At 41.0% G+C, this 13,809-nt stretch overlaps 38 non-coding genes and 24 pseudogenes across 38 annotated transcripts in view; all 62 read right to left on the bottom strand.

The window, feature by feature from the left end:
• LOC134894809 (5S ribosomal RNA) overlaps positions 1-3 on the bottom strand; it is a 119-nt gene extending 116 nt beyond the window's left edge. Inside the window, exon 1 of the ribosomal RNA XR_010171834.1 lies at positions 1-3. This exon is cut by the window's left edge and continues 116 nt beyond it. This is a non-coding gene — a ribosomal RNA (5S ribosomal RNA).
• Positions 4-110: 107 nt separating this feature from the next.
• Positions 111-229, bottom strand: LOC134885897 (5S ribosomal RNA). Its single transcript, XR_010170000.1, has one exon. It is a non-coding gene; the product is annotated as a 5S ribosomal RNA (ribosomal RNA).
• A 107-nt stretch (positions 230-336) lies between these two features.
• Positions 337-455, bottom strand: LOC134902039 (5S ribosomal RNA). Its single transcript, XR_010175517.1, has one exon. It is a non-coding gene; the product is annotated as a 5S ribosomal RNA (ribosomal RNA).
• A 107-nt stretch (positions 456-562) lies between these two features.
• LOC134894078 (5S ribosomal RNA) lies at positions 563-681 on the bottom strand (annotated as a pseudogene).
• Positions 682-788: 107 nt separating this feature from the next.
• Positions 789-908, bottom strand: LOC134889811 (5S ribosomal RNA; annotated as a pseudogene).
• A 107-nt stretch (positions 909-1,015) lies between these two features.
• LOC135068152 (5S ribosomal RNA) lies at positions 1,016-1,134 on the bottom strand. The gene has a single exon (XR_010254358.1). It is a non-coding gene; the product is annotated as a 5S ribosomal RNA (ribosomal RNA).
• Positions 1,135-1,241: 107 nt separating this feature from the next.
• Positions 1,242-1,360, bottom strand: LOC134894821 (5S ribosomal RNA). The gene has a single exon (XR_010171835.1). It is a non-coding gene; the product is annotated as a 5S ribosomal RNA (ribosomal RNA).
• Positions 1,361-1,467: 107 nt separating this feature from the next.
• LOC135067665 (5S ribosomal RNA) lies at positions 1,468-1,586 on the bottom strand. The gene has a single exon (XR_010253876.1). It is a non-coding gene; the product is annotated as a 5S ribosomal RNA (ribosomal RNA).
• Positions 1,587-1,693: 107 nt separating this feature from the next.
• Positions 1,694-1,813, bottom strand: LOC134897923 (5S ribosomal RNA; annotated as a pseudogene).
• A 107-nt stretch (positions 1,814-1,920) lies between these two features.
• LOC135063572 (5S ribosomal RNA) lies at positions 1,921-2,039 on the bottom strand. Its single transcript, XR_010249900.1, has one exon. It is a non-coding gene; the product is annotated as a 5S ribosomal RNA (ribosomal RNA).
• A 107-nt stretch (positions 2,040-2,146) lies between these two features.
• On the bottom strand, positions 2,147-2,265 carry LOC135062174 (5S ribosomal RNA). Its single transcript, XR_010248529.1, has one exon. It is a non-coding gene; the product is annotated as a 5S ribosomal RNA (ribosomal RNA).
• Positions 2,266-2,372: 107 nt separating this feature from the next.
• LOC135067666 (5S ribosomal RNA) lies at positions 2,373-2,491 on the bottom strand. The gene has a single exon (XR_010253877.1). It is a non-coding gene; the product is annotated as a 5S ribosomal RNA (ribosomal RNA).
• Positions 2,492-2,598: 107 nt separating this feature from the next.
• On the bottom strand, positions 2,599-2,718 carry LOC134896305 (5S ribosomal RNA; annotated as a pseudogene).
• A 107-nt stretch (positions 2,719-2,825) lies between these two features.
• On the bottom strand, positions 2,826-2,944 carry LOC135065256 (5S ribosomal RNA). Its single transcript, XR_010251539.1, has one exon. It is a non-coding gene; the product is annotated as a 5S ribosomal RNA (ribosomal RNA).
• Positions 2,945-3,051: 107 nt separating this feature from the next.
• Positions 3,052-3,170, bottom strand: LOC134888635 (5S ribosomal RNA; annotated as a pseudogene).
• A 107-nt stretch (positions 3,171-3,277) lies between these two features.
• LOC134894832 (5S ribosomal RNA) lies at positions 3,278-3,396 on the bottom strand. The gene has a single exon (XR_010171836.1). It is a non-coding gene; the product is annotated as a 5S ribosomal RNA (ribosomal RNA).
• A 107-nt stretch (positions 3,397-3,503) lies between these two features.
• LOC134885453 (5S ribosomal RNA) lies at positions 3,504-3,622 on the bottom strand. Its single transcript, XR_010169567.1, has one exon. It is a non-coding gene; the product is annotated as a 5S ribosomal RNA (ribosomal RNA).
• Positions 3,623-3,729: 107 nt separating this feature from the next.
• LOC135068602 (5S ribosomal RNA) lies at positions 3,730-3,848 on the bottom strand. The gene has a single exon (XR_010254796.1). It is a non-coding gene; the product is annotated as a 5S ribosomal RNA (ribosomal RNA).
• A 107-nt stretch (positions 3,849-3,955) lies between these two features.
• Positions 3,956-4,075, bottom strand: LOC134894143 (5S ribosomal RNA; annotated as a pseudogene).
• Positions 4,076-4,182: 107 nt separating this feature from the next.
• LOC134888707 (5S ribosomal RNA) lies at positions 4,183-4,301 on the bottom strand (annotated as a pseudogene).
• A 107-nt stretch (positions 4,302-4,408) lies between these two features.
• On the bottom strand, positions 4,409-4,527 carry LOC134886651 (5S ribosomal RNA). Its single transcript, XR_010170731.1, has one exon. It is a non-coding gene; the product is annotated as a 5S ribosomal RNA (ribosomal RNA).
• A 107-nt stretch (positions 4,528-4,634) lies between these two features.
• LOC134889137 (5S ribosomal RNA) lies at positions 4,635-4,753 on the bottom strand (annotated as a pseudogene).
• A 107-nt stretch (positions 4,754-4,860) lies between these two features.
• LOC135069264 (5S ribosomal RNA) lies at positions 4,861-4,979 on the bottom strand. Its single transcript, XR_010255450.1, has one exon. It is a non-coding gene; the product is annotated as a 5S ribosomal RNA (ribosomal RNA).
• A 107-nt stretch (positions 4,980-5,086) lies between these two features.
• Positions 5,087-5,205, bottom strand: LOC135070895 (5S ribosomal RNA). The gene has a single exon (XR_010257045.1). It is a non-coding gene; the product is annotated as a 5S ribosomal RNA (ribosomal RNA).
• A 107-nt stretch (positions 5,206-5,312) lies between these two features.
• On the bottom strand, positions 5,313-5,431 carry LOC134895258 (5S ribosomal RNA; annotated as a pseudogene).
• A 107-nt stretch (positions 5,432-5,538) lies between these two features.
• On the bottom strand, positions 5,539-5,658 carry LOC134891022 (5S ribosomal RNA; annotated as a pseudogene).
• A 107-nt stretch (positions 5,659-5,765) lies between these two features.
• Positions 5,766-5,882, bottom strand: LOC134893466 (5S ribosomal RNA; annotated as a pseudogene).
• A 107-nt stretch (positions 5,883-5,989) lies between these two features.
• On the bottom strand, positions 5,990-6,109 carry LOC134896306 (5S ribosomal RNA; annotated as a pseudogene).
• A 107-nt stretch (positions 6,110-6,216) lies between these two features.
• Positions 6,217-6,335, bottom strand: LOC135064714 (5S ribosomal RNA). Its single transcript, XR_010251016.1, has one exon. It is a non-coding gene; the product is annotated as a 5S ribosomal RNA (ribosomal RNA).
• Positions 6,336-6,442: 107 nt separating this feature from the next.
• Positions 6,443-6,561, bottom strand: LOC134888636 (5S ribosomal RNA; annotated as a pseudogene).
• Positions 6,562-6,668: 107 nt separating this feature from the next.
• On the bottom strand, positions 6,669-6,787 carry LOC134894843 (5S ribosomal RNA). Its single transcript, XR_010171837.1, has one exon. It is a non-coding gene; the product is annotated as a 5S ribosomal RNA (ribosomal RNA).
• A 107-nt stretch (positions 6,788-6,894) lies between these two features.
• LOC134885456 (5S ribosomal RNA) lies at positions 6,895-7,013 on the bottom strand. Its single transcript, XR_010169569.1, has one exon. It is a non-coding gene; the product is annotated as a 5S ribosomal RNA (ribosomal RNA).
• A 107-nt stretch (positions 7,014-7,120) lies between these two features.
• On the bottom strand, positions 7,121-7,239 carry LOC134891524 (5S ribosomal RNA; annotated as a pseudogene).
• Positions 7,240-7,346: 107 nt separating this feature from the next.
• Positions 7,347-7,465, bottom strand: LOC134895259 (5S ribosomal RNA; annotated as a pseudogene).
• A 107-nt stretch (positions 7,466-7,572) lies between these two features.
• On the bottom strand, positions 7,573-7,692 carry LOC134891023 (5S ribosomal RNA; annotated as a pseudogene).
• A 107-nt stretch (positions 7,693-7,799) lies between these two features.
• On the bottom strand, positions 7,800-7,918 carry LOC135068513 (5S ribosomal RNA). The gene has a single exon (XR_010254711.1). It is a non-coding gene; the product is annotated as a 5S ribosomal RNA (ribosomal RNA).
• A 107-nt stretch (positions 7,919-8,025) lies between these two features.
• LOC135069089 (5S ribosomal RNA) lies at positions 8,026-8,144 on the bottom strand. Its single transcript, XR_010255279.1, has one exon. It is a non-coding gene; the product is annotated as a 5S ribosomal RNA (ribosomal RNA).
• Positions 8,145-8,251: 107 nt separating this feature from the next.
• Positions 8,252-8,370, bottom strand: LOC135064963 (5S ribosomal RNA). Its single transcript, XR_010251258.1, has one exon. It is a non-coding gene; the product is annotated as a 5S ribosomal RNA (ribosomal RNA).
• A 107-nt stretch (positions 8,371-8,477) lies between these two features.
• LOC135062040 (5S ribosomal RNA) lies at positions 8,478-8,596 on the bottom strand. The gene has a single exon (XR_010248401.1). It is a non-coding gene; the product is annotated as a 5S ribosomal RNA (ribosomal RNA).
• A 107-nt stretch (positions 8,597-8,703) lies between these two features.
• LOC135069139 (5S ribosomal RNA) lies at positions 8,704-8,822 on the bottom strand. The gene has a single exon (XR_010255328.1). It is a non-coding gene; the product is annotated as a 5S ribosomal RNA (ribosomal RNA).
• Positions 8,823-8,929: 107 nt separating this feature from the next.
• On the bottom strand, positions 8,930-9,048 carry LOC134893309 (5S ribosomal RNA; annotated as a pseudogene).
• Positions 9,049-9,155: 107 nt separating this feature from the next.
• Positions 9,156-9,274, bottom strand: LOC135064477 (5S ribosomal RNA). Its single transcript, XR_010250787.1, has one exon. It is a non-coding gene; the product is annotated as a 5S ribosomal RNA (ribosomal RNA).
• A 107-nt stretch (positions 9,275-9,381) lies between these two features.
• Positions 9,382-9,500, bottom strand: LOC135059549 (5S ribosomal RNA). The gene has a single exon (XR_010245951.1). It is a non-coding gene; the product is annotated as a 5S ribosomal RNA (ribosomal RNA).
• A 107-nt stretch (positions 9,501-9,607) lies between these two features.
• LOC134892449 (5S ribosomal RNA) lies at positions 9,608-9,726 on the bottom strand (annotated as a pseudogene).
• A 107-nt stretch (positions 9,727-9,833) lies between these two features.
• Positions 9,834-9,953, bottom strand: LOC134892572 (5S ribosomal RNA; annotated as a pseudogene).
• A 107-nt stretch (positions 9,954-10,060) lies between these two features.
• LOC135070366 (5S ribosomal RNA) lies at positions 10,061-10,179 on the bottom strand. The gene has a single exon (XR_010256534.1). It is a non-coding gene; the product is annotated as a 5S ribosomal RNA (ribosomal RNA).
• A 107-nt stretch (positions 10,180-10,286) lies between these two features.
• LOC135068514 (5S ribosomal RNA) lies at positions 10,287-10,405 on the bottom strand. Its single transcript, XR_010254712.1, has one exon. It is a non-coding gene; the product is annotated as a 5S ribosomal RNA (ribosomal RNA).
• Positions 10,406-10,512: 107 nt separating this feature from the next.
• Positions 10,513-10,631, bottom strand: LOC134894854 (5S ribosomal RNA). Its single transcript, XR_010171838.1, has one exon. It is a non-coding gene; the product is annotated as a 5S ribosomal RNA (ribosomal RNA).
• A 107-nt stretch (positions 10,632-10,738) lies between these two features.
• Positions 10,739-10,857, bottom strand: LOC135064107 (5S ribosomal RNA). The gene has a single exon (XR_010250421.1). It is a non-coding gene; the product is annotated as a 5S ribosomal RNA (ribosomal RNA).
• Positions 10,858-10,964: 107 nt separating this feature from the next.
• LOC134890664 (5S ribosomal RNA) lies at positions 10,965-11,083 on the bottom strand (annotated as a pseudogene).
• A 107-nt stretch (positions 11,084-11,190) lies between these two features.
• LOC135062175 (5S ribosomal RNA) lies at positions 11,191-11,309 on the bottom strand. Its single transcript, XR_010248530.1, has one exon. It is a non-coding gene; the product is annotated as a 5S ribosomal RNA (ribosomal RNA).
• Positions 11,310-11,416: 107 nt separating this feature from the next.
• On the bottom strand, positions 11,417-11,535 carry LOC134884895 (5S ribosomal RNA). Its single transcript, XR_010169026.1, has one exon. It is a non-coding gene; the product is annotated as a 5S ribosomal RNA (ribosomal RNA).
• A 107-nt stretch (positions 11,536-11,642) lies between these two features.
• On the bottom strand, positions 11,643-11,762 carry LOC134894146 (5S ribosomal RNA; annotated as a pseudogene).
• A 107-nt stretch (positions 11,763-11,869) lies between these two features.
• LOC135064715 (5S ribosomal RNA) lies at positions 11,870-11,988 on the bottom strand. The gene has a single exon (XR_010251017.1). It is a non-coding gene; the product is annotated as a 5S ribosomal RNA (ribosomal RNA).
• Positions 11,989-12,095: 107 nt separating this feature from the next.
• LOC135064603 (5S ribosomal RNA) lies at positions 12,096-12,214 on the bottom strand. Its single transcript, XR_010250909.1, has one exon. It is a non-coding gene; the product is annotated as a 5S ribosomal RNA (ribosomal RNA).
• Positions 12,215-12,321: 107 nt separating this feature from the next.
• On the bottom strand, positions 12,322-12,440 carry LOC134893885 (5S ribosomal RNA; annotated as a pseudogene).
• A 107-nt stretch (positions 12,441-12,547) lies between these two features.
• LOC134891024 (5S ribosomal RNA) lies at positions 12,548-12,667 on the bottom strand (annotated as a pseudogene).
• A 107-nt stretch (positions 12,668-12,774) lies between these two features.
• On the bottom strand, positions 12,775-12,893 carry LOC135069872 (5S ribosomal RNA). Its single transcript, XR_010256052.1, has one exon. It is a non-coding gene; the product is annotated as a 5S ribosomal RNA (ribosomal RNA).
• A 107-nt stretch (positions 12,894-13,000) lies between these two features.
• Positions 13,001-13,119, bottom strand: LOC134888155 (5S ribosomal RNA; annotated as a pseudogene).
• A 107-nt stretch (positions 13,120-13,226) lies between these two features.
• On the bottom strand, positions 13,227-13,345 carry LOC135068016 (5S ribosomal RNA). The gene has a single exon (XR_010254226.1). It is a non-coding gene; the product is annotated as a 5S ribosomal RNA (ribosomal RNA).
• Positions 13,346-13,452: 107 nt separating this feature from the next.
• On the bottom strand, positions 13,453-13,571 carry LOC135058842 (5S ribosomal RNA). Its single transcript, XR_010245266.1, has one exon. It is a non-coding gene; the product is annotated as a 5S ribosomal RNA (ribosomal RNA).
• A 107-nt stretch (positions 13,572-13,678) lies between these two features.
• Positions 13,679-13,797, bottom strand: LOC134885895 (5S ribosomal RNA). The gene has a single exon (XR_010169998.1). It is a non-coding gene; the product is annotated as a 5S ribosomal RNA (ribosomal RNA).
• Between the last annotated feature and the right edge of the window lie 12 nt (positions 13,798-13,809).

Consider the following 13,809-nt stretch of genomic DNA (forward strand, 5'->3'; position numbering starts at 1 on the left):
GATGAGCTTTGTGGTTTCTGTTAGAACTTTTCTACTTCTAACTACTGGTTCATAAATGAATAGGTTTGAAAATGGAATGCATCAACAGAACGTTGTTGGCAGTATAAAAATATCTACAGCACCTTGTATTCCCAGGTGGTCTCCCATGCAAGTACTAACCAGGCCCAACACTGCTTAGCTTCCAAGATCAGATGAGATTGGGCGTATCCAGGGTGGTGTTGCTGTAGATGAACTTTCTGGTTTCTGTTAGAACTTTTCTACCTCTAACTACTGGTTCTTAAATGAATAAGTTTTAAAATGGAATGCATCAACAGAACGGTGTTGGCAGTATAAAATTATCTACAGCACCTAGTATTCCCAGGTGGTCTCCCATCCAAGTACTAACCAGGCCCAACACTGCTTAGCTTCCAAGATCAGATGAGATTGGGCGTATCCAGTGTGGTGTGGCTGTAGAAGAGCTTTATGGTTTCTGTTAGTACTATTCTACTTCTAACTACTGGTTCATAAATGAATAAGTTTGAAAATGGAATGCATCAACAGAACGGTGTTGGTAGTATAAAAATTTCTACAGCACCTTGTATTCCCAGGTGGTCTCCCATCCAAGTACTAACCAGGCCCAACACTGCTTAGCTTTCTAGATCAGATGAGATTGGGCGTATCCAGTGTTGTGTGGCTGTAGATGAGCTTTGTGGTTTCTGTTAGAACTTTTCTACTTCTAACTACTGGTTCATAAATGAATAGGTTTGAAAATGGAATGCATCAACAGAACGGTGTTGGCAGTATAAAAATATCTACAGCACCTACGTATTCCCAGGTGGTCTCCCATCCAAGTACTAACCAGACCCAACACTGCTTAGCTTCCAAGATCAGATGAGATTGGGCATATCCAGTGTGGTGTGGCTGTAGAAGAGCTTTACGGTTTCTGTTAGTACTTTTCTACTTCTAACTACTGGTTCATAAATGAATACGTTTAAAAATGGAATGCATCAACAGAACGGTGTTGGTAGTACAAAAATATCTACAGCACCTTGTATTCCCAGGTGGTCTCCCATCCAAGTACTAACCAGGCCCAACACTGCTTAGCTTCCAAGATCAGATGAGATTGGGCATATCCAGTGTGGTGTGGCTATAGAAGAGCTTTATGGTTTCTGTTAGTACTTTTCTACTTCTAACTACAGGTTCATAAATGAATAAGTTTGAAAATGGAATGCATCAACAGAACGGTGTTGGTAGTATAAAAATATCTACAGCACCTTGTATTCCCAGGTGGTCTCCCATCCAAGTACTAACCAGGCCCAACACTGCTTAGCTTCCAAGATCAGATGAGATTGGGCGTATCCAGTGTGGTGTGGCTGTAGATAAGCTTTGTGGTTTCTGTTAGAACTTTTCTACTTCTAACTACTGGTTCATACATGAATACGTTTGAAAATGGAATGCATCAACAGAACGGTGTACGTAGTATAAAAATATCTACAGCACCTTGTTTTCCCAGGTGGTCTCCCATCCAAGTACTAATCAGGCCCAACACTGCTTAGCTTCCTAGATCAGATGAGATTGGGCGTATCCAGTGTGGTGTGGCTGTAGATAAGCTTTGTGGTTTCTGTTAGAACTTTTCTACTTCTAACTACTGGTTCATACATGAATACGTTTGAAAATGGAATGCATCAACAGAACGGTGTTGGCAGTATAAAAATATATACAGCACCTATGTATTCCCAGGTGGTCTCCCATCCAAGTACTGACCAGGACCAACACTGCTTAGCTTTCAAGATCAGATGAGATTGGGCATATCTAGTGTGGTGTAGCTGAAGAAGAGCTTTATGGTTTCTGTTAGTACTTTTCTACTTCTAACTACTGGTTCATAAATGAATACGTTTGAAAATGGAATGCATCAACAGAACGGTGTTGGTAGTATAAAAATATCTACAGCACCTTGTATTCCCAGGTGGTCTCCCATCCAAGTACTAACCAGGGCCAACACTGCTTAGCTTCCAAGATCAGATGAGATTGGGCGTATCCAGTGTGGTGTGGCTGTAGATGAGCTTTGTGGTTTCTGTTTGAACTTTTCTACTTCTAACTACTGGTTCATAAATGAATACATTTGAAAATTGAATACATCAACAGAACGGTGTTGGCAGTATAAAAATATCTACAGCACCTTGTATTCCCAGGTGGTCTCCCATCCAAGTACTAACCAGACCCAACACTGCTTAGCTTCCAAGATCAGATGAGATTGGGCGTATCCAGTGTGGTGTGGCTGTAGATGAGCTTTATGGTTTCTGTTAGAACTTTTCTACTTCTAACTACTGGTTCATAAATGAATACGTTTGAAAATGGAATGCATCAACAGAACGGTGTACGTAGTATAAAAATATCTACAGCACCTTGTTTTCCCAGGTGGTCTCCCATCCAAGTACTAATCAGGCCCAACACTGCTTAGCTTCCTAGATCAGATGAGATTGGGCGTATCCAGTGTGGTGTGGCTGTAGATAAGCTTTGTGGTTTCTGTTAGAACTTTTCTACTTCTAACTACTGGTTCATAAATGAATACGTTTGAAAATGGAATGCATCAACAGAACGGTGTTGGCAGTATAAAAATATCTACAGCACCTATGTATTCCCAGGTGGTCTCCCATCCAAGTACTGACCAGGACCAACACTGATTGGCTTTCAAGATCAGATGAGATTGGGCATATCCAGTGTGGTGTGGCTGTAGAAGAGCTTTATGGTTTCTGTTAGTACTTTTCTACTTCTAACTACTGGTTCATAAATGAATACGTTTGAAAATGGAATGCATCAACAGAACGGTGTTGATAGTATAAAAATATCTACAGCACCTTGTATTCCCAGGTGGTATCCCATCCAAGTACTAACCAGGCCCAACACTGCTTAGCTTCCAAGATCAGATGAGATTGGGAGTATCCAGTGTGGTGTTGCTGTAGATGAACTTTCTGGTTTCTGTTAGAACTTTTCTACTTCTAGCTACTGGTTCATAAATGAATACATTTTAAAATGGAATGCATCAACAGAACGGTGTTGGCAGTATAAAATTATCTACAGCACCTTGTATTCCCAGGTGGTCTCCCATCCAAGTACTAACCAGGACCAACACTGCTTAGCTTCTAAGATCAGATGAGATTGGGCATATCCAGTGTGGTGTGGCTGTAGATGAGCTTTGTGGTTTCTGTTATAACTTTTCTACTTCTAACTACTGGTTCATAAATGAATACGTTTGAAAATGGAATGCATCAACAGAACGGTGTTGGCAGTATAAAAATATCTACAGCACCTTGTATTCCCAGGTGGTCTCCCATCCAAGTACTAACCAGGCCCAACACTGCTTAGCTTCCAAGATCAGATGAGATTGGGCGTATCCAGTGTGGTGTGGCTGTAGATGAGCTTTGCAGTTTCTGTTAGAACTTTTCTACTTCTAACTACTGGTTCATAAATGAATACATTTGAAAATGGAATGCATCAACAGAACAGTGTTGGCAGTATAAAAATATCTACAGCACCTTGTATTCCCAGGTGGTCTCCCATCCAATTACTAACCAGACCCAACACTGCTTAGCTTCCAAGATCAGATGAGATTGGGCGTATCCAGTGTGGTGTGGCTGTAGATGAGCTTTATGGTTTCTGTTAGAACTTTTCTACTTCTAACTACTGGTTCATAAATGAATACGTTTGAAAATGGAATGCATCAACAGAACGGTGTACGTAGTATAAAAATATCTACAGCACCTTGTTTTCCCAGGTGGTCTCCCATCCAAGTACTAATCAGGCCCAATACTGCTTAGCTTCCTAGATCAGATGAGATTGGGCGTATCCAGTATGGTGTGGCTGTAGATAAGCTTTGTGGTTTCTGTTAGAACTTTTCTACTTCTAACTACTGGTTCATAAATGAATACGTTTGAAAATGGAATGCATCAACAGAATGGTGTTGGCAGTATAAAAATATCTACAGCACCTATGTATTCCCAGGTGGTCTCCCATCCAAGTACTGACCAGGACCAACACTGCTTAGCTTTCAAGATCAGATGAGATTGGGCATATCCAGTGTGGTGTGGCTGTAGAAGAGCTTTATGGTTTCTGTTAGTACTTTTCTACTTCTAACTACTGGTTCATAAATGAATACGTTTGAAAATGGAATGCATCAACAGAACGGTGTTGGCAGTATAAAAATATCTACAGCACCTTGTATACCCAGGTGGTCTCCCATCCAAGTACTAACCAGGCCCAACACTGCTTAGTTTCCAAGATCAGATGAGATTGGGCGTATCCAATGTGGTGTGGCTGTAGATGAACTTTGTGGTTTCTGTTAGAACTTTTCTACTTCTAACTACTGGTTCATAAATGAATACATTTGAAAATTGAATGCATCAATAGAACGGTGTTGGCAGTATAAAAATATCTACAGCACCTTGTATTCCCAGGTGGTCTCCCATCCAAGTACTAACCAGACCCAACACTGCTTAGCTTCCATGATCAGATGAGATTGGGCGTATCCAGTGTGGTGTGGCTGTAGATGAGCTTTATGGTTTCTGTTAGAACTTTTCTACTTCTAACTACTGGTTCATAAATGAATACGTTTGAAAATGGAATGCATCAACAGAACGGTGTACGTAGTATAAAAATATCTACAGCTCCTTGTTTTCCCAGGTGGTCTCCCATCCAAGTACTAATCAGGCCCAACACTGCTTAGCTTCCTAGATCAGATGAGATTGGGCGTATCCAGTATGGTGTGGCTGTAGATAAGCTTTGTGGTTTCTGTTAGAACTTTTCTACTTCTAACTACTGGTTCATAAATGAATACATTTTAAAATGGAATGCATCAACAGAACGGTGTTGGCAGTATAAAAATATCTACAGCACCTTGTATTCCCAGGTGGTCTCCCATCCAAGTACTAACCAGGCCCAACACTGCTTAGCTTCCAAGATCAGATGAGATTGGGCGTATCCAGTTTGGTGTTGCTGTAGATGAACTTTCTGGTTTCTGTTAGAACTTTTCTACTTCTAACTACTGGTTCATAAATGAATAAGTTTTAAAATGGAATGCATCAACAGAACGGTGTTGGCAGTATAAAATTATCTACAGCACCTAGTATTCCCAGGTAGTCTCCCATCCAAGTACTAACCAGGCCCAACACTGCTTAGCTTCCAAGATCAGATGAGATTCGGCGTATCCAGTGTGGTGTGGCTGTAGAAGAGCTTTATGGTTTCTGTTAGTACTTTTCTACTTCTAACTACTGGTTCATAAATGAATAAGTTTGAAAATGGAATGCATCAACAGAACGGTGTTGGTAGTATAAAAATTTCTACAGCACCTTTTATTCCCAGGTGGTCTCCCATCCAAGTACTAACCAGGCCCAACACTGCTTAGCTTACTAGATCAGATGAGATTGGGCATATCCAGTGTGGTGTGGCTATAGATGAGCTTTGTGGTTTCTGTTAGAACTTTTCTACTTCTAACTACTGGTTCATAAATGAATACGTTTGAAAATGGAATGCATCAACAGAACGGTGTTGGCAGTATAAAATTATCTACAGCACCTATGTATTCCCAGGTGGTCTCCCATCCAAGTACTAACCAGGCCCAACACTGCTTAGCTTCTAAGATCAGATGAGATTGGGCATATCCAGTGTGGTGTGGCTGTAGAAGAGCTTTATGGTTTCTGTTAGTACTTTTCTACTTCTAACTACTGGTTCATAAATGAATACGTTTGAAAATGGAATGCATCAACAGAACGGTGTACGTAGTATAAAAATATCTACAGCACCTTGTTTTCCCAGGTGGTCTCCCATCCAAGTACTAATCAGGCCCAACACTGCTTAGCTTCCTAGATCAGATGAGATTGGGCGTATCCAGTGTGGTATCTGTAGATAAGCTTTGTGGTTTCTGTTAGAACTTTTCTACTTCTAACTACTGGTTCATAAATGAATACGTTTGAAAATGGAATGCATCAACAGAACGGTGTTGGCAGTATAAAAATATCTACAGCACCTATGTATTCCCAGGTGGTCTCCCATCCAAGTACTGACCAGGACCAACACTGATTGGCTTTCAAGATCAGATGAGATTGGGCATATCCAGTGTGGTGTGGCTGTAGAAGAGCTTTATGGTTTCTGTTAGTACTTTTCTACTTCTAACTACTGGTTCATAAATGAATACGTTTGAAAATGGAATGCATCAACAGAACGGTGTTGATAGTATAAAAATATCTACAGCACCTTGTATTCCCAGGTGGTATCCCATCCAAGTACTAACCAGGCCCAACACTGCTTAGCTTCCAAGATCAGATGAGATTGGGCGTATCCAGTGTGGTGTTGCTGTAGATGAACTTTCTGGTTTCTGTTAGAACTTTTCTACTTCTAGCTACTGGTTCATAAATGAATACATTTTAAAATGGAATGCATCAACAGAACGGTGTTGGCAGTATAAAATTATCTACAGCACCTTGTATTCCCAGGTGGTCTCCCATCCAAGTACTAACCAGGACCAACACTGCTTAGCTTCTAAGATCAGATGAGATTGGGCATATCCAGTGTGGTGTGGCTGTAGATGAGCTTTGTGGTTTCTGTTATAACTTTTCTACTTCTAACTACTGGTTCATAAATGAATACGTTTGAAAATGGAATGCATCAACAGAACGGTGTTGGCAGTATAAAAATATCTACAGCACCTTGTATTCCCAGGTGGTCTCCCATCCAAGTACTAACCAGGCCCAACACTGCTTAGCTTCCAAGATCAGATGAGATTGGGCGTATCCAGTGTGGTGTGGCTGTAGATGAGCTTTGCAGTTTCTGTTAGAACTTTTCTACTTCTAACTACTGGTTCATAAATGAATACATTTGAAAATGGAATGCATCAACAGAACAGTGTTGGCAGTATAAAAATATCTACAGCACCTTGTATTCCCAGGTGGTCTCCCATCCAATTACTAACCAGACCCAACACTGCTTAGCTTCCAAGATCAGATGAGATTGGGCGTATCCAGTGTGGTGTGGCTGTAGATGAGCTTTATGGTTTCTGTTAGAACTTTTCTACTTCTAACTACTGGTTCATAAATGAATACGTTTGAAAATGGAATGCATCAACAGAACGGTGTACGTAGTATAAAAATATCTACAGCACCTTGTTTTCCCAGGTGGTCTCCCATCCAAGTACTAATCAGGCCCAACACTGCTTAGCTTCCTAGATCAGATGAGATTCGGCGTATCCAGTGTGGTGTGGCTGTAGAAGAGCTTTATGGTTTCTGTTAGTACTTTTCTACTTCTAACTACTGGTTCATAAATGAATAAGTTTGAAAATGGAATGCATCAACAGAACGGTGTTGGTAGTATAAAAATTTCTACAGCACCTTTTATTCCCAGGTGGTCTCCCATCCAAGTACTAACCAGGCCCAACACTGCTTAGCTTACTAGATCAGATGAGATTGGGCATATCCAGTGTGGTGTGGCTATAGATGAGCTTTGTGGTTTCTGTTAGAACTTTTCTACTTCTAACTACTGGTTCATAAATGAATACGTTTGAAAATGGAATGCATCAACAGAACGGTGTTGGCAGTATAAAATTATCTACAGCACCTATGTATTCCCAGGTGGTCTCCCATCCAAGTACTAACCAGGCCCAACACTGCTTAGCTTCTAAGATCAGATGAGATTGGGCATATCCAGTGTGGTGTGGCTGTAGAAGAGCTTTATGGTTTCTGTTAGTACTTTTCTACTTCTAACTACTGGTTCATAAATGAATACGTTTGAAAATGGAATGCATCAACAGAACGGTGTTGGCAGTATAAAATTATCTACAGCACCTTGTATTCCCAGGTGGTCTCCCATTCAAGTACTAACCAGGCCCAACACTGCTTAGCTTCCAAGATCAGATGAGATTGGGCATATCCAGTGTGGTGTGGCTGTAGAAGAGCTTTATGGTTTCTGTTAGTACTTTTTTACTTCTAACTACTGGTTCATAAATGAATACGTTTGAAAATGGAATGCATCAACTGAACGGTGTTGGTAGTATAAAAATATCTACGGCACCTTGTATTCCCAGGTGGTCTACCATCCAAGTACTAACCAGGCCCAACACTGCTTAGCTTCCAAGATCAGATGAGATTGGGCGTATCCAGTGTGGTGTGGCTGTAGATGAGCTTTGTGGTTTCTGTTAGAGCTTTTCTACTTCTAACTACTGGTTCATAAATGAATACGTTTGAAAATGGAATGCATCAACAGAACGGTGTTGGCAGTATAAAAATATCTACATCACCTTGTATTCCCAGGTGGTCTCCCATCCAAGTACTAACCAGGCCCAACACTGCTTAGCTTCCAAGATCAGATGAGATTGGGCGTATCCAGTGTGGTGTGGCTGTAGATGAGCTTTGTGGTTTCTGTTAGAACTTTTCTACTTCTAACTACTGGTTCATAAATGAATACGTTTGAAAATGGAATGCATCAACAGAACGGTGTTGGCAGTATAAAAATATCTACAGCACCTTGTATTCCCAGGTGGTCTCCCATCCAAGTACTAACAAGGCCCAACACTGCTTAGCTTCCAAGATCAGATGAGATTGGGCTTACCCAGTGTGGTGTGGCTGTAGATGAGCTTTGTGGTTTCTGTTAGAACTTTTCTACTACTAACTACTGGTTCATAAATGAATACGTTTGAAAATGGAATGCATCAACAGAACGGTGTTGGCAGTATAAAAATATCTACAGCACCTTGTTTTCCCAGGTGGTCTCCCATCCAAGTACTAACCAGGCCCAACACTGCTTAGTTTCCAAGATCAGATGAGATTGGGCGTATCCAATGTGGTGTGGCTGTAGATGAACTTTGTGGTTTCTGTTAGAACTTTTCTACTTCTAACTACTGGTTCATAAATGAATACGTTTTAAAATGGAATGCATCAACAGAACGGTGTTGGCAGTATAAAATTATCTACAGCACCTTGTATTCACAGGTGGACTCCCATCCAAGTACTAACCAGGCCCAACACTGCTTAGCTTTCAAGATCAGATGAGATTGGGCATATCCAGTGTGGTGCTGCTGTAGATGAACTTTCTGGTTTCTGTTAGAACTTTTCTACTTCTAACTACTGGTTCATAAATGAATACGTTTTAAAATGGAATGCATCAACAGAACGGTGTTGGCAGTATAAAATTATCTACAGCACCTTGTATTCCCAGGTGGTCTCCCATCCAAGTACTAACCAGGCCCAACACTGCTTAGCTTCCAAGATCAGATGAGATTGGGCATATCCAGTGTGGTGTGGCTGTAGAAGAGCTTTATGGTTTCTGTTAGTACTTTTCTACTTCTAACTACTGGTTCATAAATGAATACGTTTGAAAATGGAATGCATCAACAGAACGGTGTTGGTAGTATAAAATTATCTACAGCACCTTGTATTCCCAGGTGGTCTCCCATCCAAGTACTAACCAGGCCCAACACTGCTTAGCTTCCAAGATCAGATGAGATTGGGCGTATCCAGTGTGGTGTGGCTGTAGAAGAGCTTTATGGTTTCTGTTAGTACTTTTCTACTTCTAACTACTGGTTCATAAATGAATACGTTTGAAAATGGAATGCATCAACAGAACGGTGTTGGTAGTATAAAAATTTCTACAGCACCTTGTATTCCCAGGTGGTCTCCCATCCAAGTACTAACCAGGCCCAACACTGCTTAGCTTACTAGATCAGATGAGATTGGGCGTATCCAGTGTGGTGTGGCTATAGATGAGCTTTGTGGTTTCTGTTAGAACTTTTCTACTTCTAACTACTGGTTCATAAATGAATACGTTTGAAAATGGAATGCATCAACAGAACGGTGTTGGCAGTATAAAATTATCTACAGCACCTATGTATTCCCAGGTGGTCTCCCAACCAAGTACTAACCAGGCCCAACACTGCTTAGCTTCTAAGATCAGATGAGATTGGGCATATCCAGTGTGGTGTGGCTGTAGAAGAGCTTTATGGTTTCTGTTAGTACTTTTCTACTTCTAACTACTGGTTCATAAATGAATACGTTTGAAAATGGAATGCATCAACAGAACGGTGTTGGTAGTATAAAAATATCTACAGCACCTTGTATTCCCAGGTGGTCTCCCATCCAAGTACTAACCAGGCCCAACACTGCTTAGCTTCCAAGATCAGATCAGATTGGGCGTATCCAGTGTGGTGTTGCTGTAGATGAACTTTCTGGTTTCTGTTAGAACTTTTCTACTTCTAACTACTGGTTCATAAATGAATACGTTTTAAAATGGAATGCATCAACAGAACGGTGTTGGCAGTATAAAATTATCTACAGCACCTTGTATTCCCAGGTGGTCTCCCATTCAAGTACTAACCAGGCCCAACACTGCTTAGCTTCCAAGATCAGATGAGATTGGGCATATCCAGTGTGGTGTGGCTGTAGAAGAGCTTTATGATTTCTGTTAGTACTTTTCTACTTCTAACTACTGGTTCATAAATGAATACGTTTGAAAATGGAATGCATCAACAGAACGGTGTTGGTAGTATAAAAATATCTACAGCACCTTGTATTCCCAGGTGGTCTCCCATCCAAGTACTAACCAGGCCCAACACTGCTTAGCTTCCAAGATCAGATGAGATTGGGCGTATCCAGTGTGGTGTGGCTGTAGATGAGCTTTGTGGTTTCTGTTAGAGCTTTTCTACTTCTAACTACTGGTTCATAAATGAATACGTTTGAAAATGGAATGCATCAACAGAACGGTGTTGGCAGTATAAAAATATCTACAGCACCTTGTATTCCCAGGTGGTCTCCCATCCAAGTACTTACCAGGCCCAACACTGCTTAGCTTCCAAGATCAGATGAGATTGGGCGTATCCAGTGTGGTGCGGCTGTAGATGAACTTTGTGGTTTCTGAAGGAACTTTTCTACTTCTAACTACTGGTTCAAAATTGAATACGTTTTAAAATGGAATGCATCAACAGAACGGTGTTGGCAGTATAAAAATATCTACAGCACCTTGTATTCCCAGGTCGTCTCCCATCCAAGTACTAACCAGGCCCAACACTGCTTAGTTTCCAAGATCAGATGAGATTGGGCGTATCCAATGTGGTGTGGCTGTAGATGAACTTTGTGGTTTCTGTTAGAACTGTTCTACTTCTAACTACTGGTTCATAAATGAATACATTTGAAAATTGAATGCATCAACAGAACGGTGTTGGCAGTATAAAAATATCTACAGCACCTTGTATTCCCAGGTGGTCTCCCATCCAAGTACTAACCAGACCCAACACTGCTTAGCTTCCAAGATCAGATGAGATTGGGCGTATCCAGTGTGGTGTGGCTGTAGATGAGCTTTATGGTTTCTGTTAGAACTTTTCTACTTCTAACTACTGGTTCATAAATGAATACGTTTGAAAATGGAATGCATCAACAGAACGGTGTACGTAGTATAAAAATATCTACAGCACCTTGTTTTCCCAGGTGGTCTCCCATCCAAGTACTAATCAGGCCCAACACTGCTTAGCTTCCTAGATCAGATGAGATTGGGCGTATCCAGTATGGTGTGGCTGTAGATAAGCTTTGTGGTTTCTGTTAGAACTTTTCTACTTCTAACTACTGGTTCATAAATGAATACGTTTGAAAATGGAATGCATCAACAGAATGGTGTTGGCAGTATAAAAATATCTACAGCACCTATGTATTCCCAGGTGGTCTCCCATCCAAGTACTGACCAGGACCAACACTGCTTAGCTTTCAAGATCAGATGAGATTGGGCATATCCAGTGTGGTGTGGCTGTAGAAGAGCTTTATGGTTTCTGTTAGTACTTTTCTACTTCTAACTACTGGTTCATAAATGAATACGTTTGAAAATGGAATGCATCAACAGAACGGTGTTGATAGTATAAAAATATCTACAGCACCTTGTATTCCCAGGTGGTATCCCATCCAAGTACTAACCAGGCCCAACACTGCTTAGCTTCCAAGATCAGATGAGATTGGGCGTATCCAGTGTGGTGTTGCTGTAGATGAACTTTCTGGTTTCTGTTAGAACTTTTCTACTTCTAACTACTGGTTCATAAATGAATAAGTTTTAAAATGGAATGCATCAACAGAACGGTGTTGGCAGTATAAAATTATCTACAGCACCTAGTATTCCCAGGTGGTCTCCCATCCAAGTACTAACCAGGCCCAACACTGCTTAGCTTCCAAGATCAGATGAGATTCGGCGTATCCAGTGTGGTGTGGCTGTAGAAGAGCTTTATGGTTTCTGTTAGTACTTTTCTACTTCTAACTACTGGTTCATAAATGAATAAGTTTGAAAATGGAATGCATCAACAGAACGGTGTTGGTAGTATAAAAATTTCTACAGCACCTTGTATTCCCAGGTGGTCTCCCATCCAAGTACTAACCAGGCCCAACACTGCTTAGCTTACTAGATCAGATGAGATTGGGCATATCCAGTGTGGTGTGGCTATAGATGAGCTTTGTGGTTTCTGTTAGAACTTTTCTACTTCTAACTACTGGTTCATAAATGAATACGTTTGAAAATGGAATGCATCAACAGAACGGTGTTGGCAGTATAAAATTATCTACAGCACCTATGTATTCCCAGGTGGTCTCCCATCCAAGTACTAACCAGGCCCAACACTGCTTAGCTTCTAAGATCAGATGAGATTGGGCATATCCAGTGTGGTGTGGCTGTAGAAGAGCTTTGTGGTTTCTGTTAGTACTTTTCTACTTCTAACTACTGGTTCATAAATGAATACGTTTGAAAATGGAATGCATCAACAGAACGGTGTTGGCAGTATAAAATTATCTACAGCACCTTGTATTCCCAGGTGGTCTCTCATTCAAGTACTAACCAGGCCCAACACTGCTTAGCTTCCAAGATCAGATGAGATTGGGCGTATCCAGTGTGGTGTGGCTGTAGATGAGCTTTGTGGTTTCTGTTAGAGCTTTTCTACTTCTAACTACTGGTTCATAAATGAATACGTTTGAAAATGGAATGCATCAACAGAACGGTGTTGGCAGTATAAACATATCTACATCACATTGTATTCCCAGGTGGTCTCCCACCCAAGTACTAACCAGGCCCAACACTGCTTAGCTTCCAAGATCAGATGAGATTGGGCGTATCCAGTGTGGTGTGGCTGTAGATGAGCTTTGTGGTTTCTGTTAGAACTTTTCTACTTCTAACTACTGGTTCATAAATGAATACGTTTGAAAATGGAATGCATCAACAGAACGGTGTTGGTAGTATAAAAATATCTACAGCAACTTGTATTCCTAGGTGGTCTCCCATCCAAGTACTAACCAGGCCCAACACTGCTTAGCTTCCAAGATCAGATGAGATTGGGCGTATCCAGTGTGGTGTGGCTGTAGATAAGCTTTATGGTTTCTGTTAGAACTTTTCTACTTCTAACTACTGGTTCATAAATGAATACGTTTTAAAATGGAATGCATCAACAGAACGGTGTTGGTAGTATAAAAATATCTACAGCACCTTGTATTCCCAGGTGGTCTCCCATCCAAGTACTAACCAGGCCCAACACTGCTTAGCTTCCAAGATCAGATGAGATTGGGCGTATCCAGAGTGGTGTGGCTGTAGATGAGCTTTGTGGTTTCTGTTAGAACTTTTCTACTTCTAACTACTGGTTCATAAATGAATACGTTTGAAAATGGAATGCATCAACAGAACGGTGTTGGCAGTATAAAAATATCTACAGCACTTTGTATTCCCAGGTGGTCTCCCATCCAAGTACTAACCAGGCCCAACACTGCTTAGCTTCCAAGATCAGATGAGATTGGGCGTATCCAGTATGGTGTGGCTGCAGATGAGCTTTGTGGT

The sequence above is a fragment of the Pseudophryne corroboree genome, chromosome 3 (assembly GCF_028390025.1).
Source record: "Pseudophryne corroboree isolate aPseCor3 chromosome 3, aPseCor3.hap2, whole genome shotgun sequence".
Taxonomy (NCBI): Eukaryota; Metazoa; Chordata; class Amphibia; order Anura; family Myobatrachidae; genus Pseudophryne; species Pseudophryne corroboree.